Source organism: Lactuca sativa, chromosome 8 (assembly GCF_002870075.4).
Source record: "Lactuca sativa cultivar Salinas chromosome 8, Lsat_Salinas_v11, whole genome shotgun sequence".
Lineage (NCBI taxonomy): Eukaryota > Viridiplantae > Streptophyta > Magnoliopsida > Asterales > Asteraceae > Lactuca > Lactuca sativa.
The window spans coordinates 225,549,019-225,568,684 of record NC_056630.2 but is presented as its reverse complement, the minus strand read 5'-3'; the positions used below and the strand labels follow the sequence as shown (position 1 = coordinate 225,568,684).

Genomic DNA, 19,666 nt, shown 5'->3' with positions numbered 1-19,666 from the left:
GTGCCTAAGAAGAAATGAGGATGTGGAGCACGGAAAGATACGCTTGATCATGGGGAATAGGAAAGCTTCACCTGTCACCAAGATTGGAGTTTATTCTTTGTTGCTAAGTAGTGGGTTAGTGTTAGATTTGAATAAGTGTTGTTACTCGTCTGAAATGGCGAGAAATATTATTTCTTTTCACGGTTTGTACAAACAAGGGTTTACCTTTTCGTTTGATAATGAATGTGGTGGTATTAATGCTTTTTATAATAATGTTCTTTATTTTAAAGTATTACCTTGTGATGGTGTATATGAAACTGTGTCGGTTCTAGACAACTTAGGAAATAATGTATTACATATCGATTTTTCCACTACTTTCGATAAAGCATCCTTGTGGCACTGTCGTCTTAGACATGTTAGCAAGAAATGCATAGGTCAACTCCAGAAGGCTGGAGTCCTGAAAAAATAACAAAGTCTCCCTTCACTGGTACTTGTGAAGTCTTGCTTACATGGAAAAATAACAAAGTCTCCCTTCACTGGTACTTGTGCTAGGGGTGAAGGTTTGTTGGACCTCGTACACATAGATGTGTTTGGACGCTTTAGAACCACCACAAGGGATGCTAACTATTTCTATGTGAATTTTGCTGATGATTATAGTAGATATGGTTATGTCTACTTAATCAAGCATAAGTCAAAAACCTTTGAAAAGTTCAAAGAGTTTAAACAGGAAGTGGAGAATTAGTTGTGCAAGAACATTAAGATGCTACGATCCGATCAAGGAGGAGAGTATCTTAGTACAGAGTTCCTTGACTATCTAATGGAATGTGGAATTGTTTCACAATTGACACCTCCTAGGACACCACAGCTTAATGGTGTGGCTAAGAGGCATAATCGAACCTTGTTAGACAACGTTTTTTCCATGATGAGTCGAGCTTCGTTACCAATCTCATTTTGGGGGTATGCCTTAGAGACTGACACCCATATCCTTAGTCTAGTCCCTACCAAGAAGGTTGCCAAAACACCTCACGAGATGTGGACTAGGAAAGTTCCTAATTTGTACCACATCAAGATTTGGGGTTGCAAGGCTTTCATGAGGCGTGAGACTCTGGATACGCTCGAACCTCGTAGTGAGCGATGTATTTTCATCAGCTACCCACAAAATTCTTTTGGTTACCTCTTCTATAGAGCCAGTGAGAATTTGGTATTTGTGGTAAGGAGAGGGGTCTTCCGCAAGATAGATTTTATAAGTCAAGGAAACAGTGGGAGACAAATTGACCTTGAAGAGCTTCAAGAGTCAAGCGGTGAAGGAACCTCAAACACTAGCAATCAACCTGAGGAGGAAACTCTTGTTGAGTCGATAGATGAGTCCGTGCCTCTGAGCATTACTATGGTTTTCATATTAGTGTGGAAGGTGATGCATTTATCAGTGATAGCACACTGGTAAATTTAGATGAGCCTAACAGCTTTAAGGAAGCCATGGCAGTCCCCGAGTCTGCCAAATGGAAAGAGGCTATGGAATGCAAGATTCAGTCCATGTATGACAATCAAGTTTGGAACTTGGTTGACAATGTACTGGGTCGTAAGACGGTCGGGTGCAAGTGGATCTTCAAGAAGAAGACCAACATGGATAGGAATGTACACACTTACAAAGTGCGATTGGTTGCGAAGGGCTTCACTCAAACTCTGGGAGTTGACTATGATGAGACTTTCTCACCAGTAGCAAAGATTAAGTCTATTAGGGTTTTGCTAGCCATAGATGCATTTCATGATTATAAAATATGGCAAATCGACGTCAAAACTGCTTTCCATAATGGAAAGTTGGCTGAGGATGTTTACATGAGTCAGCCAGAGGGTTTTGTGACAACCCGAAAATTTCTAGCTTGCATTCTTCATTTCCTATCAATAATAGACTCGTTTTGCTATCTTGTAGTACCATTTAGGGTCTATTGGAGCGTTCTAAATGTGTTATAATCAAGGTAGGAGTGTTAAAAAGGGTTAACTCGAAGTGTAGGAATCAAAACCGGGCCAAACACTCCAACACATGGAGTGTGCGGCTACACACTTGAGTGTGCGGCCACACACATGTGTTTGCGGCCTCACACCCTTCCCAACCGCACACTCCACCTATATATACCACACTTAGTCATTTTTTAACACTTCTTTCACTTCTTTAAGCATAGAACTCGAAAATCCTCTCAAGTATCATCCATTCTCCTTGAAGATCTTCATAAAAGGTACCAAGAACACCAAGAACACCATCTGGCAGCACACATGGCAGCACACACCATCTGGCAACACACATGGCCGCACACAGGGCCGCACACATGTGCTGGCAGCACACTAGGCCGCACACCTGGCCGCACACACACATATAGTGTGTATTTTGGCCATACACTCCATTGTAAAGCCTTATACCCCCTTCATACAATCATATATGGTTGTAACACTTCAATATAAGTGTTTACTAGTCCCTAAGGTGGTCCCAATTCATTAATTAGCTGTTCATAACACTAATTATATTCATATATGTGTCAATATATGCTAAATAGGATTCGCGTGTGTACTCAAGTCACCACTTGATACTTAGCAACTGATCCAACATTTTCATCAGAACCACTCACTACAGGTGAGTTCATACCCCTTAAATAATGTTTTAAACTACTTTTAAATGTTTTATGGGGGGGGGATGCAAGTAGAATAATGCTAGTTATTATATCAATCACATGTGATTAATAAGCAGCATTCAAATGTTTGACTACTCATTAGCCGTTTTACTAAACAGTTTCCTTCAAATGTCTTTCATAAACACTTTATGTGTTTAAAACTCCTTATTTCTCTGTACATTTTACTTCGTATATTACTTTTCAAACTTGTTTACAATTTTGTTTCAAAACAAATATTTCTTTATACTAAACCGTTTTATCAAACCCATGTCTTCAAACCGTTCTATAGATTGACATCAAGTCGGTCTTTTCTTAGAAAATATTTATGTTCAAAGGTTTTACAAATCTTATTTTATGCTTTTAAATTATAAATTGCATGCCTCTATATGTATAGTTATATAAGAAACGTTTAAAAGACTTAGGAAGGCTATCCACCCTATTTCCTTTTCGCGCTTGAGATGTGGTCTGGTGGGATATCGGGTATTCGTCCGAAGGTCGTTTGAACATTAGTTATATATCACATGTACATATATAGTCATAAAGGTCCTTCCAGTTCATCTTATGCCCTTGGGTAACAAGGGTATACATCCATGTCCATACGTACCAGTTAAATTACTAGTAAACTACCATGTGGGTAGTTTAGGAAGATACTAGAACTATTACTAGAACACAATATCATACTATGAGTCAGTTCATTCATGAGTCAATACTTACTACTATGAGAACATATACAACTATACTAGAGAAGAACATATACAACTATACTAGAGAAGGACATATACAACTATACTAAAGAAGAACATATACAACTATAATAGAGAAGAACATATACAACTATACTAGAGAGAGAACATATACAACTATACTAGAAAGAGAACATATACAACGATACTAGAACGAGTACATTACTATACTTGCTAGGTAGAGAGCACGTACAATACTAGCTAGAACATTACAGTACTTTACCATACTACTACATAGATATGGTCACATAATCATATTTACATGAGTAAACTTACAAGAATTACTAGTACATGTTATTTGTATAGATTCTGTTATATAATCCTCATTCTTATCTTTACCTTGTGATTCAATCACATAATCGACGAGATAGAATGGACTTATTATCCTAGTACCCAAGGATACATTGCGGGACTGACCATTCCTGAAATCTCTGCTAGCTACAGAGGTAAAAGCACATCCCCGGATGTCAACGGTTGATACCATTATAGGTATACTTTTGGGGACTGACTATTCCTATACCCAGCTGTTAGCAACAAAGGTAAATATACATCTACGGATGTCTTCAGTTAACATTGTTAGTTGCCCTTGTTCCAAAGGGTAATACTAATACAACTTGGTCTTGGTAGAAGACTACTTTCAGAACAGTTAGGTCTTGGTAGAAGACTACATGCAGAGCAGTTAGGTCTTGGTAGAAGACTTCATTGAGAACAGTTAAGTCTTGGTAGAAGACTCCTTTTGTTACTAATAGGAATCATAGGGATTTCTAGAGCTTTTCAAACGCTTACAGTTGTTTTACAAACATTTTCATACCTACAGTTCATTTACATTTTCAATACTTACAATTCGTATACATACAAATACTTACATTTCAAATACATACAAGTATTTTCATACAAATTAAGACATTAAAATACTTATGATCTCACCAGCTTCAAAGCTGATACTCACTTTCAAAATTACTTGTATCCTCAGGTCATCATAGACAGGTACAGATGCAAGGATTTGGGAAGATGGAGCTCGTTAAAGACCCATCTTTCATTTTGATTTATGCTTTAGTGTCTATTATAATTTGACAGAACACATTTGTATAATAATTATATTATTAATGCAATGGATGATGTTTTTGCTTGTTTAGTACTTTACATTGTTGTGATACTGTACATGATGTCCTCCGCCCCAAAACGTTTCCGCCGTTCTTCGTTTTGGGGTGTGACAGGTTTTGTCAATGCAAAGCACCCTAATAGCGTGTGTAAGCTAGAGAAATATATCTATGGGCTAAAACAAGCATCTTGCAGGTGGAATCTTTGTTTTGATGACAAAGTCAAAGATTTTGGCTTTTCAAGGAGTGAAGATGAGTCTTGCGTGTATGTTAAGGCTAGTGGGAGTATAGTTAGCTTTTTGGTATTGTATGTGGATGACATACTACTCATAGGAAATGACATCCCAACCTTGCAGGAGGTTAAATCTTGGCTTGGGAAGTGTTTTGCTATGAAGGACCTTGGAGAAGATAGCGATAAGGATATTGAGAGACAGGAGTAAGAGACTAATTCGACTTAGTCAAAGTACCTACTTGGATAAGGTGCTGAAAAGATTCAGCATGCAGGATTCCAAGAAAGGTGACTTACCAATCTAGAGTAATGCCAAACTGAGTAAGACTCAGAGCCCGAGTATAAAGGCTGAGATAGCTGAGATGGTCCAGTACCATATGCTTCCGATGTAGGCTCGGTCATGTATGCTATGACTTGTACTCTCCCTGATGTGGATTTTGCTTTGAGAATGGTTAGTAGATATCAAGGGAATCCGGGCAAGGCTCACTAGACTGCGGTGAAGAAAATTCTCAAGAACCTCCGGAGGACTAGGGTCCTTGAGAGTAGTGGTCCTGACCCACAGCGGGAGTGATGACTTGAGAGTAGTGGGGTTTAGTGATGCTGGTTTCAAGACTGATAGGAATAATTTCCGCTCTCATTCGGGCTGGGTCATTACCCTAAATAGAGGAGCAATTACTTGGAAAAGTTCCAAGCAAGAAACAGTAGTTGATTCAACTTGCAAATCAGAGTACATAGAAGCAAGCGAGGCAACAAAGGAAGCTATATGGCTAAAGAACTTCATTAGAGACCTTGGAGTTGTACCAGCTATTAAGGAGCCTATGGAGATTTTCTGTGACAATGGAGGTGCAGTTTCCTTACTAAGGAGCCAAGGGATCACGGCAGATCTAGGCACATTGATAGGAAATACCACTTCATTAGACATCGGATAGAGGAAGGACTCATCGTGGTTAAGAGGGTATCATGGGATGAGAACCCAGCAGATCCCCTCACAAAGGGATTGTGTAGGGTTAAGCATTTGCAGCATGCGAGGCGTATGGGGCTAAAGGATGATATTAGTTTTATAGATTAGATAGTTATTTCTAAAACTTGTAAAATGTAAATTGACATTTGATGATTAAATAAAAGTTGTTGTTTATTTATAAGTAAAGTGCTGCTATCGTGTGTTAATTATTTACCATTGTTTCAATTTTTCATGTTTTGACTTCCAGAATAATTTCTTTATTCAAATTCTCCACAGTCAGTCATATGTTGGAAGTAGATATGAATCAAGATTGTCATGAAGTTGGCTTGTAGATGTCAAATATGTTGGACATAGTAAAAGTTACTACAACATTCATGAGTACTCATAAGTTCTGAGTATTGGATTCAACCCACGCTCACTTGTATCACTTTACGGAATTTATCTCGAGTGATCGTGAAACGGTAATATCATATAATTCTTCAAACCTAGAGATATGAGTTGTTGATTATGAGTTGGTTGTGCATTGATTGTATGAAAACGCATCGATAACTCGATGTTATAAAACGTGCTTTTGTGCATAATTCAACAAGTAGTAGAACAAGCATATGAGTCAAGTTATATCTATTCTTTCTAGTCCTTGGAGGATTAGAAGCGATATCTGGGCCCCTCGATGATTTTTTTTGACCCATGCACCAGGACCGGTCAGAACTTAGTTAATGTGTTCGATTAAGTTCTATGTCAAACAAATCAGAAATCGAGAAACAAACTGCTGGACAATAAGTACGACATTGTTCCATGTATTTGTCCAGCTGATATCTAGAACAGAGGATTATATGATCCATTATCTTAAATGGCGTATCATCATCATCTCAATTCTACGAGACTTTGAAAGAGCTATGATTGCTGATCGGTTCCTGAAGTCATACCAGTAACTATAGTTATTAGACTTATCCAAGTGGGAGACTGTTGGATAAGGTGTCTAAGTCCATAACTATATTGGGTATGTACTTTACCCGGTTTCGCATGGTCCATTTGTGTTGCATGGCATCGGAACAATTGGATAGACAAATGAGAAAAAAATACTTATGGTTTGTTAATATATTATAAGTTCTAATATATTAATATGATTATTTAATTAGTATTGATCAAGAATTGACTTGGCATTAATTTTCTGATCAAATAGAGACTAATTAAATATATGAGGATAGATTATGTAAATCTTTTATTCTTATGTAGTGGGCTAAAGGTTCATGATTCACTAGATTGGGCTAGGACCCATTGGGTGCTCCATGGATAGTCCATTGAGGTTATGAACCCGTGGATCATGGAATCTGAAAAGCCATGCACGTTAAGGTTTACATGGAGTAACCCTACATGTGGCAAAATATATAAAGACCTCATTAGCTAGCAAAATGGGCACTAAGACAATTGCATGAGGGCTGGCTGATTTTTGTGATCAAAGTATTCTCTTCTCAAGTTATTCCAAGTGTTCTTGGTGTTGTGTGAAATATTTGAGGCATCACACTTGGGGTGCTAGGCTTACAAGGTCTTAAGGAATCATAAACACACAAAGGTAAGTCATTCTACTAGTTTTTGTATTACAAGTTCCCCATTGTATGCTAGTTAGGATGTAAACCTTGGAAAAATCAAATTTGCATGAATATTAGAGAAAACATAGATTCCAAGTTTCTAGGGTTGCATGTACACCATAGGAGTGTTAGAATGCTCAAAACCCATCACTTGCCACACTATAAAAGGAGCCCCTAGATGCAAAATCGGTGGCAACATACATTCTTGGAGAGTGTGAATCGATTTTATGCTAAGCAACTTATTCTCTCAAGCCTCGCTCCTTTTGCACTTGGTGTTTGTGACACATTAGAGGCATCAAATTTGAGGTGCTAAAGCTTTTGAAGGCCAATAAATACAAGTCCTATTAAGAGGTGAGTCATCTAACTAGTTATTTTGTTCAACTGTATGCTAGTTAGGATGAATGCTTTGGAAAATCAAATTGCATGTATAATTAGAGAAAACTTAGATCCAAAGCATCTAGGGTTGCATGTGCACCATAAGGTTGTTAGAGTGCTGAAAACCCATCAGTACCGTCTACACGGATAACAAAAGCTTGAGGTAATTGATGAACCATCCAATCTGAACATGAGACAGCAGCGGTGGTTGGACGTGGTGAAGGATTATGATTACGAGATCCTCTACCACCCGGGGATGGCCAATGTTGTGGCCGATGCACTTAGCCGCAAGTCATTTGCGGCCCCGATCAGAGAAATTTGCCTGAGGATGACAGTAGTAACTCCACTTTTGGAGTGGATTCGGGAAGCTCAGCATGAGGCAATGAAGGAGGAACACCGGAATAATGAGCGTATTGTGGGTCAGATTTCCTCTTTTGGACTATGATAATCGTGGGCTGTTGATACTCCATCGTAGAGTGTGGGTTCCGTACATGGGTGGTGTGTGCCAAATCCTGATGAAGGAGGAACACAAATCCTAATTTTCCATCCATCTCGGGGCGACGAAGATGTATAGAGATCTTCGTCCTGATTACAGGTGGCCCTGCATGAAGCGGGATGTGGCCTGGTACGTGGAGAGGTGTTTGACCTGCAGGAAGGTCAAGGCCGAACACCAGAGACCTCACGGCATGACGAAAAATTTGGATATCCATGTGTGGAAATGGGAGGATATTACGATGGACTTCATTACGAAGTTACCTTAGACGGCGCATGGAGTTGACGCGATATGGGTCATCGTGGATCGGTTGACCAAGAGCGCCCATTTCATACCGATTCGAGAGATTATTTCAGTTGAGAAGCTAGCAGGCATCTACATTAGAGAGGTTGTAGCTCAACACGGGGTGCTAGTTTCTGTGATTTCTGACAGGGATGTGCGGTTCACTTCCACATTCTGGAGGAAATTTCATGACGAGTTGGATACTCGTCTGCACTTCAGCACGACTTTTCACCCTTAGACGAATGGTCTGAGCGAGTGGACCATCCATACCTTTGAGGATATGCTGCGGGCGAGCGTTCTAGACTTCGGTGGTAGTTGGGATACCTACCTACCCTTGGCAGAGTTTTCCTATAATAATACGAGATGCTTTACGGGAGGAAGTGTAGGACCCCAATATGATGGGGTGAGGTCGGTCAAGAGCATCATGGGGAGTACCGAGGTGGTACTCAAGATGACGAAGAAGATCCAGCAGGTCATGAGTAGATTCTAGACGGCCAATATTCGGCAGAAGAGCTACGCCGACAGATGTCGATCCAACTTGGAGTTTCAGGTCGGGGATATGGTCCTTCTGAAGGTGTCACCTTGGAAATGTGTCATCTTCTTCAGAAAGTGGGGTAAGCTGGGCCCCAGGTATATCAAACCTTTTAGGGTGGTGGACCGGGTGGGCAAGATAGCATATCAGTTGGACCTTCCGGAAGAGGTTAGACAGATCCACAACACTTTTCACGTTTCGCAACTGTGGAAGTGCATAGCCGATGATTCTACAGTGGTGCCTTTGGAGGACATTCAAGTGGACAACAACTTGATCTACATCGAGAGACCAGTATCCAATCTCGACAGGAAGATGAAGGATCTGAGGAACAAGAGGGTCGAGTTAGTGAAGGTGCAGTGGCAGCACCGCAAGGGCTTAGAATAGACGTGGGAGACGGAGGATGAAATGAGGGAGCATTACCCTGAGCTATTCCCAGTAGCAACAACAGACTTCGACGACGAAGTCTAATTCAAGTAGGGGAGATTTGTAACGCCCACGATTCGTCAGGTATTATATTGCTTTTTATTCAAGTTAATTATGAAATGTTGGGATTTTGGGGGGGAGCGTATGACGGGTATATAGGGTGTACGCATGATGTGCATATAAGAGGTGCGGAATGGGGAGCCCCCATGTGTACATTTGGGCATAGGGTGATCAAATGCAAACCCTAAAATCCACTCAGCCTCCCTTATCCTCACTGTGCCCAACTCGAACCCTAACTCCACTGTATGTATCTTGAGCTTACACTAAGCATTTTGGTGTTATTTTGCTGGTTTTGAAGAGAAAGGAGTTTGAAGAAGGAGCAAGGACTTGAAGAGAGGTTGTAGATCCAAAAGTTTGACATCTTTTCTGACTTGTTTGAGGTATCAAGTTCCAACCTTGACCATTGCATGCTTAGATGTATTTTTGGGGTGTTGTATGTCATATTTTGGTCCCATACTTGAGGTCCTTTTAGTTGTGGAAGAATCTGCCCATAAGATTTGTCCTTTTGGGCTCTTGGAAGCATTTAGGACCATTAAAATCATATATTGATGGTTTAGCCCCAACCATGCAAGTGATAGATGGCCATAAAGTGAGCTTATGGACGTAATGGGTGTTTTAATCCCCATCCATGCATGCAGAAGCATAAAGTTCATAACGTTATGGTTAAGGACGTTTTTAGGAGCTTAGATCTATGTTCTGGACGTTGGGACTTAATGGATTAAGTAAAAAGAAGGACTTTAGGGTGACTGGCAGGAACGTTGGGCGTACACCCTAGTACATTGTGCATTTCGGGTCAGTTTCCCACTTTTGGTCAAGGCTTGTGTATGTCGGGCGTATATGTCAGGTACGTCGTGCGTACGCATGCAAAGTGGTTAACATGGATTTTTAGGCCTTGGGAGATTGGGCCTAGATTTGTTGGGCCTCATGGCCCACTATGGAGTAAGGCCTCTGGGCCTAGGACTGGGATTTATGGTAGTGGGCCTTTTTAGGCCTTATTGGGATTTAAAGCTTAAAGGAATGGATTTGCGCCTTAAATTGATTATGGGTTGGACCTTAGGGGAAAAGGCCCATTAGGGCAAGGACTAGGGTCCTTGCCTTGGGACATGAGTTAGAAGTTGGGACATAAGGGAGTCATAACTAAGGGACTTGTTATGCTTTACGAAGAAGAGTCCCGAGCCATCCGAGGAGTACGATTTTGGCACACACAATTGAGGTGAGTTACCTTCCCTATATGAGTGGGTCAAAGGCACCAATGTCAGCCCACTAGTAGTTGTTTATAGTAGAGATGATTGTCTTTGTGATAATTTTCCGATATGCCTCTATATGTTGAGTTTTATATGGTTGTATGCTATGTTGTTACATGGTAGTGGTAGGGGTGAAGTAGACCCCGTAACCGGTCAAAAAAGATCAAAAGGGTAGGCCAACACCCAGATATGCTAAGTAGTATGTGATATATATGCTTATATGCTAGGATATTATGTGGTAGTAATGAGGGTGAAATAGTCCCTTATGTGGTTGAAAGAGACCAAAGGGGGTAGGCCAACACCCATATATGCTTGGCAGTTACCGGTTGAAAGAGACCACAGGGGTAGGCCAGCACCATGATATGCTAGGCAGTTACCGGTTGAGAGAGACCAAAGGGGTAGGCCAACACCCTGATATGCTAGGTAGTACTGATTGCACGAGACCGAAGAGGTAGGCCGACACCCAAATATTCTAGGCAGTATATTTATTGTATGGTATGTGGTATGATGGGGGACCTCACTAAGCTTCGTGTTTATAGTTTTTAGTTTTGGTTTCAGGTACTTCTTCAAAAGGAAAGGAGCTGGCATGATCGCAGCGCATCACACTATGATTTTCCGCACATAAGATCTTTGGGAGTTATACTTTGATATTGTTTCTTATGACATTTTTCAATATTGATTTTGATTATGACATGTGATGACACGATTGATTTTTTTAGACTATTAGCTTGTATAACTACGAAATTAAAAATGAAAATTTTTGGTCATGAATTTTGGGATGTTACAATGTTCGTCTTGAGCATGCTCAAGTAATGGGTCATCTGAGCTTGCTCAGAAGCAGCAAACTCAGGACAAAATATGGCCCTATAAATGAACATCTTGGTGATCTCTATCACTGACTCAGTCCCCAGTCTCAAATCCAAATACTCATTGGCCAACCTCTCATGCTCCACCAATGGAAAATATCTAGAACGGAACATCTCCAAGAACAGCTCCCAAGTCACTGTAGTCCTCTGCTCAGGAGAATACGAACAGGTAACAAGTCTCCACCAATCCTTCGCTTCGGACCTAAGAAGGTTCAGACAACCACATCATGGCTATGATTAGATACTGAACTCCATAAAATTTCATGGGCTTCATACTATCGAAGTCTCGATATTGAAAGGCTCTCCCAGCACCAATCCCAGCAGCTGTAATGGCTGCGATGGCTGTGCTGTGTGCAAACTCACTTAGTTTTAAACCTACTTTTAATTATCAAATAACACACAAAAGGCAGTGAACCTATCAATTGTGGTATAGTTAAATAAGCAGGGTATTGATCACAGGGAACGGCAAATTAAAATTAAAAACTAAGTTAATTAATAAGTAGGGTTTTTATCTAGTTTTACAAGACTAGAAACTTACTAACTATCACTTACTTAAAAACTAGAAAACAAAATACTAACTAGATTCAATAAATGGCAGGGAACTTCTGTTTAGTTCAACTTAGTTGATTCTATGGTTGATTTCAAGGTAATGGTGCAATGGATTAATTCTTTCGTTGGTTATCGATTCAAGTGATTAGATTCGTATTCACTACCCTAATCCTTAGCAAATAAACTAACTTAAACAGTGCCCAGTTGTCTAATTTAATTAAATTTACTAGATTAATTATTCGGTTTAAGCTAGACTTGCAATAGTTAACTAATTTATTCTTTTAATTAACTTCTGGTTTGATGGTCATCTTACAAGCTTGCACATGAATTTACTCAATTTTCTTATTAACTCTAGTTTCATATTCATTAATCCTAGACATATGGCAAAGTGATCACATAGCATATGAGTTTAATAATCAATAGATGTTCATGCTAATCAATTATCTTCCTATTAACAGAAAATTAATTATTATTCACACACAAGGTTCTTTAGCAAGCTAAAATAACAAAAATTCACCAACTTTAGAATTAATCCTACCGATCAATCAAACCATATTGTCAACTTTGTATCCCCAAAAAGAAGTCTAAAGGTTTTAGCTCATAATTAAAGTAAATAACAGCAAACAAACAAAGTCAAATTGTTTAACCATAATGATAAAACAAAAGAATAAGTGGAATGACGAAATTTTGCCTCAATTACTCTTCGGGATTTAATTCTAGCTTCTCTCGTCGTCTTCTAGGGTTTTTCTGCCTTCTCAATCGCAACTAAACTCTTTTGAATCGTTCCAGAATTCTTCCCCATCGTTTTGAGGAGTTATCTTTATATATACGAATCGACTCGTCGAGTCAGGTGGCGACTCGTCGAGTCCATCTCTCAGTCCCCGTATTGTGATAAGTCTCTGGGATCCCGAGTCATTATCTTCTCGATTCTTTGATCGGACTCCCCGAGTAGTCGACCCTACTCGGCGAGTAGGTGTCCATAAAATGCAATAATGCAAACACTTTTAAGTACATTTTGTCCATAAAATGCAATAATTTAGCTAATAAATGAATAAAAATCTATACTTAATATGAACTAAATATGCACATATCAAAATACCCCACACTTGACTTTTGCTTGCCCCCAAGCAAAACTAAATTTTAAAACATTAGAATCATATTTGACAACTCCAATCTAACCCAGCCATTATGCCAAGACCGCAATGCATGCATTTGTGTCTAAAATTTTTCCTAAGGACCTCCCATACTCCAAATACTCACAATCCTCATAAACACTCGCCCACTCACACCGAACTATGCTCATTTTATGCAACCCTCCGAATCCATCCGCATAAAACCTCTTACCCTCAAGGTATTTTTAATTGAGCAACCCAAGAATACATAATCTAGAATTACACTTTTTGAAACCACTATGGAGCTCTTTTGGAATTCTTCACTTCCTTTGATAATTTGATCTTTGATCTCTTTGAATTCACCACCTTTATTGATTTTTGGTATCTTCAATTTTTTTGAACTTCTTGGAATTTTGATCTTTTGATCTTTACTTTATTTGCTCCAAAATTCATACAACTTTTCTTGTAATTCTGTTTTTTTTTTCTTACATGTACCTCACTTTTTTCACTCAAATCCCTACATGCTTAAGCAGGGGCGCTCAATCTCAACCTTTATTGGCTAACGATAACAATCTTCCTGGATACATTTCAGGTTTAGGCTGCTAAACATATTGCATCCCTCAGGCTGAGCAAGGTCGTGTTTTTGTCCCATGATTTCACTGGAATAAGGAAGCCACAAATGCACTATAACGTATATAGGATCAACTAAACATTTGGGTCTTCATGCAATTATCAACACAATTCTAACATGGAATCCTAATTTTACTTTTACCAAAATTTTCTAAATTAAATCCTAAGTAATATTTTTGGTATGCAACAAATTTTTAAAATTAGCCTAAATTAAGACTCTAAATTTTCTAATATGTAACCAACCCCCTACCCCACACTTATTTTATGCAATGCCCTCATTGCATATTATGCATGATAAAAACATAGAAAGAGAATAAAAAGGGAATTGGAACAAACTCCCCTGGGATAGCAGTCGATAGGTTGGTCACTTTCATTTTAGCTCCAACTTCAATTGACTTTAGACATGGGAACAACTCATCCATGTCTTGGGTGTCAAAATCTCGTTTGGGTCGCTCCAAATACGCGGAAAAACAGTATAAGATCTTCAGGAATCAATATAGGAAGAATAAATGGTCAAGTGGTACTCTTATCAGCATCAAATCAGCAGTCCCCTTCGGTTAAAAATGAATGACTCGTCGAGTCATAAATGTGACTCGTCGAGTATAAGTGCGGACATCTTCATATGTGTGAGAATACAAGGCGACTCGTCGAGTCAGTTTAGTGCACTCGACGAGTAGACCGCTGGACGAAAAAATTGGAATTCTGCATTTGTTCCAGCCTCCAATAAATCTTTAAAATTTTCTCCTCACTTCTGGACTCACTCGCTCATGTCCCTAAGGACCGGACTCGATACTTTGACTCTAATGCTTCCCTTTCGTGACTCTCTATCACTCTTATAACCCTTTTTGACTCTATAACTTTAACCCTCCTATGCAAGCATTCCTAATTCAATTCTGAAAATAATCAAGGCAAACACACATTAAATAAAACAGTAAAAAGTCTTAACACATTCAAACAAACCAAATAAAAAAAACATAAAAATTGAAAATTGTTCAATAATAATGCAAAGAAATCAATCCTCCTCCTCGTCTTGATCCGTTGCTGTTCCACTTCCTCCCGCACCACTCCTTCTTGCACTAATCACCTTGTCCCACGATGGAATGTACAGAAAGTTACCGCCATCGATATGCGGTATGTTGAAGTGATCAAAAAGCCAGATATGTGATTGATTGCTAAAATTAATGCCCCACGCCATTTGATCTTGTAGCCGCCTCATCTCCACATTGTACCAATCCATTGGTAACTCTTCATTATCAACCGGAATCACCGGCGGCTCTTCCTCCACATCCCACTCCCTCCTCGAACGGACCCTCCTTCCCGGTGCTTCGGGACCAACTACCTGATCATCATGCGGGATAGCATAATGACCACCACCATAGTCTTCAATAATCCTGGCCCGCTGGAAAAGAATTGGATTGAATGGAGGCGTAGGAATCATCGTCATAAAGTTCCATGCACCACGGGTCATCAACCCAAACGAGTTGGCTAGCCGGGTGACAAACATACCACCATTGATTCGAGAAGTTTTGCGATCCTTAACCATACCCTCCGATAGATATGAAGCCAAACACCATGGAATATTGCAAAAAATGCCGGGTGTGATAATGCTCCATAAATAGAAGACATCAAGGTTAGAAACCTTGTCATCATCCTTCCTTTGGTTAATAGTGGATGAAATGAGACGATGAATAAGGCGGTGTGTAGGTGATCGAATGTTCCCCTCTTGTGCCGATTTTGGAATATAAACTTTGTTGCCAATCGTGTTCCACCACCCCGTGCTAGTAACTCCATCGGGAAACACCATGTGGGATTGCCCCATAAAGGCGGGAAAAACAGCTGTTGAGACCAATGGCTGGTCATAAATTCCCAAACGATAGGCAAGGTCGAGCACAGAACATTGATGAAATTCACCCCCAAGATAGAAACTGAAACTTGTTGGGTGCAAACAATCCCCCCCCTGTGAAAGATAATGTGGAGAAGAACTCTAGGCATAGCTCCAAATACACTGGCTCTTGAATTCGAAAGACCCGGCTCCGCCCATCACAAATCATTGTTTCTCCTTCGTGGGTAAACTCCTTTAAAAGATACGGAGCTAGCTCCTCTTCATAGTGTACTCCTTGCAACCAATCCCAATCTATCCTATTGGGCACGTATATTTCCTTCTTCCTTATGTCAGCTAACTTCTTCTTCCACTTCCACATTGTTGAAGCGGACTCAATTTGTGGGAAATTCAACCAAGGAAAGCTACCTTGGTGTCCCCCAGAACTTTGCCCCTTGCTGAACATTCTTTCTGCAAAACAAAGATACAAAACCCAGAAACATAGAGTATAATTAAAAAAACGTCATGCACATGTTTCCCAACACGACTCGTCGAGTCCATGTACGATTCGGCGAGTCGCAAGAACTGCACGAGTCAGTCGGCGGGTCGGTCTAAATTGGACCAAGAAATCTCAAAATTTCTTCTAGGGTTTTGTCTAGACACATGTATATAAGGTTTTTAGACAAGAATAAACATGCAAAACATCATAATTTTTGACAAATCGAAACCCTAGAAATCTAATATTTTTCAAAATCGGTTCTTTCTATGCAATTTCCATTATAGATAGCCTTAAAATCATACTGTTAACAAAAAATAAGAAGAAATTTGTTACCTTTTGTGATGAAACATGAAAATTTTGAAGAATAATGGAAGAGGAACACTTGAATGCTTGAGAGAGAATTGAGAGAGAGGCGCACGGCGAGTGTGTGTGAAAAAGAAACTGATTCATTAGGGTTAAAACCCTAGTTACTGGTTGTAAGAGTAATTTCAATATTATTTTTTTCTGTGAATAATACCGACTCGGCGAGTCTAGTCGCGATGTCAATTTTTTTCTGAAATCTATATGGACTCGTCGAGTCATGGTCAGACTCGGCGAGTCTCTTCCTAACAATTCAAAAATTTTCAAATTCTTGTCATTTATTAAGAAAAGAAAATTTATTTCACCCCACACTTAGCCCATGCGCACTCTCAAGCAGACATGTCCAATGATTTGGAAGATTAAAATTCAAAAAAAAAAAACAAAAAAATTTCAAACAAAACTCAAAAAGGTAAAAGAAAGCAAACTCTAAATAACGGGTTGCCTCCCACCAAGCGCTTCTTTTTAAGGAGTCGTTAGTTGGACTACTTCCCGTCTACGTCTCGTCATCTTCCAGCATCGGAAATGCACGCCTAGTCTTTTGTGGTTTGTACTTCGTTTTGTAAGCGTGAATCTTCTTTTTGTAGGCCCGTTTTGCTTCCTCTCTCTTCTTTTTCATAACATCATTCTCAGCTGCTTGGGCTTCCATTCTCCTCTTTTTCTTCTTCACCCCATTCGTTTTCACTTTCTTTTGCATTTCTTTTCCTTCAAATTGAATTACTTCGTATTTTGTGAAGGTGCGTGCTCTAGGTTTGGTAATGAATGGTTGATCAGCTTCCACCCTCCTTTCTTTTGCCTCCTCTTCTTTCTCTGTGCTCACCCCATCTTTAAGTGTAATTACATTAAGACATGCTATATAGACGTGTTGAACTTCCATATCCATGTCTTCTTTTTCTGTTTGTTCTCCTAAAGAATGAGGAGAAATTTCCAAATCCAGATTATACAGAGGACTAGCAACCAGCAGATCCAAACCGTCCAAGTTATTATCAAATTCGACTGGACTCGTCGAGTCCAGTAAAGTGACTCGGCGAGTCTGATCGTATTCCACCATTTCTTGGGTGTTTTCTGAGTCGGCTTCTTCCAGTAGCTTTTCTAACTCCTCCAAGTCCTTGTTAACATCTCCATCCTCTCCAGAATGTAGCAGAAACTTGGTTGGATCTTCTTTTTGCAAAATTTCAAGTTCTTTTTGTAATATCTCATCATCCAAATGGATAAATGAGATGTTTTCTTTTCTTTCCTCTTCTTGCTTGGCTTCTGGTAAAGCTTTAAATATTACGGACTCATCACCCACCCTCAATGTTAATGTAGACTCGCATACATCAATTAAGGCACATGCGGTGTTTAAAAATGATCTCCCCAAAATGATTGGAATTTTGGGGTCTTCTTCCATGTCAACCACCACAAAGTCTACCGGAAATATAAACTTGTCTACTTTAATAAGGAGATCCTCACAAACGCCTTGTGGATGAATTGTTGTCTTGTCTGCCAAATGGATCTTCATATTTACTGGTCTTGGCTCCGGTAAACTCAACCTCTTAAAGAAAGTGAAAGACATCAGATAGATGCTTGCACCCGAGTCGGTCAATGCTTGGGTGACAACTTCATTACCAAACTGGCACGGAATTATAATATTCTCCGGATCGCCTTTCTTTTTGGGCAGCTCACTCAATAGTATCTCCGCGACTTCAGCCAAGTCTTTCTTAGCAGCAAAAAGTCCTTGTAGCAAGTTGAAGTATTTTGGTGTCTAGAGCATCGTTTCCACAAATGGCACATTAACTTGTAAGGCTTTAACATGCTTCATGCAAGTTCTATATGCTTCAACTTTTTCTGCATGCATGGCTTTAATTGGGTATGGCAAAGGAGGATTATATGGCTTTAAAAGACTGACAGTTTTATCATTCACGCATGAACTCGTCGAGTCCATTAAAGGGACTCGGCGAGTCAGGTCGGGTTTTGCTGGAGCCGACTCTTCTGCCCTTTCTGTCTTCCTCTTGGAGATCCTCTGTGCATCTATGAAAATTTCTTCTTGACTGGAGGTCACTGCACTCACATTCTCCATTCTCGGATTGGTTTCGGTATTACTTGGAAGTTGTCCCGGTCTTCTTTCGTTCACTTGGTGTGCAAGCTGTCCCAGCTGTTTCTCAATGTTGAGAATGGATGTCTGCTGATTCCTTAGCATGTTTCTGGTCTCATGTATTGCAGCATCGTGATCATTGTGTCTCTTTTCGGACGCGGCTATGAATCTAATGAACATTTCTTCCAAATCAGCTTTCTTTTCTACCGGTTCTTCTCTTTGATATAGTCCTCTCTCCTTCTGCTTGTATTTTTCCTCCTTAGCCTTCTTATACTCTTCGTACGGGAGCCATTCCTTCTTAGGTTTTCGCCAATTTTCGTCGTATCGATCGCCGCTTGAATAGAAGACTTGAGCTTTCTTATTTCCATTCTCATCCAAATCACAATCCTTGGTGAGATGGGGCCCTCTACAATTTTCACATCCCACCCTCTTAGCATGGATTGTTTGATCCATTTTTGTCATTCTTCTATCAAGACTATCAAGCTTAGCTATTACCGCCGCTATGCCATCATTTGTCCGACTTACTTCGTTTCTTGGATTGTGGTATTCTCAAGAGTGCTTAGAGAATTCTTCAATTAGCTCCTTGATTATCGGGGGCGCCCTCTTCGTGAGTGGACCTTGAGAATCTAGCAATTGCCTTGTGGTGACATTGACTCCATCGTAGAAAATGGAGACCTCTTGTTGTCTATTAAGGTCGTGATGTGGGCAATTTCTAAGCAAACTCTTGTACCTTTCCCATGATTCATAAAGAGATTCTTGGGGCTGTTGCTCGAAGTTGGCAATTGCTTTCTTTAGCTTGGCTATTTTAGAGGGAGGACAAAAATGATCTATGAACTCCTCTTTCATCTTGGCCCATGTGGTGACTGATCCGGGAGGAAGAGACTTTAACCAATCCTTTGCAGCCCCTTTGAACGTGACTGGGAGCATGCGAAGAAGTTGGGTCTCGCGGGGGCATTCGGTACATTGAAGTAGTCAGCCACATCATTCACTTCGTCCAAGTGCTTGTAGGCGTCTTCGTGATCCTTCCCATAAAAAGGAATCTCCTTGAGTTGAGCGAGAATATGGCCTTTTAGTTCGAAAGTGGCGG

General features: G+C 40.0%; 1 non-coding gene across 1 annotated transcript; it reads left to right on the top strand.

Annotated features, from left to right (window-relative positions):
• Nucleotides 1–19,270: 19,270 nt before the first annotated feature.
• LOC111883214 (small nucleolar RNA R71) lies at nucleotides 19,271–19,377 on the top strand. Its single transcript, XR_002847369.1, has one exon. It is a non-coding gene; the product is annotated as a small nucleolar RNA R71 (small nucleolar RNA).
• Nucleotides 19,378–19,666: the final 289 nt, after the last annotated feature.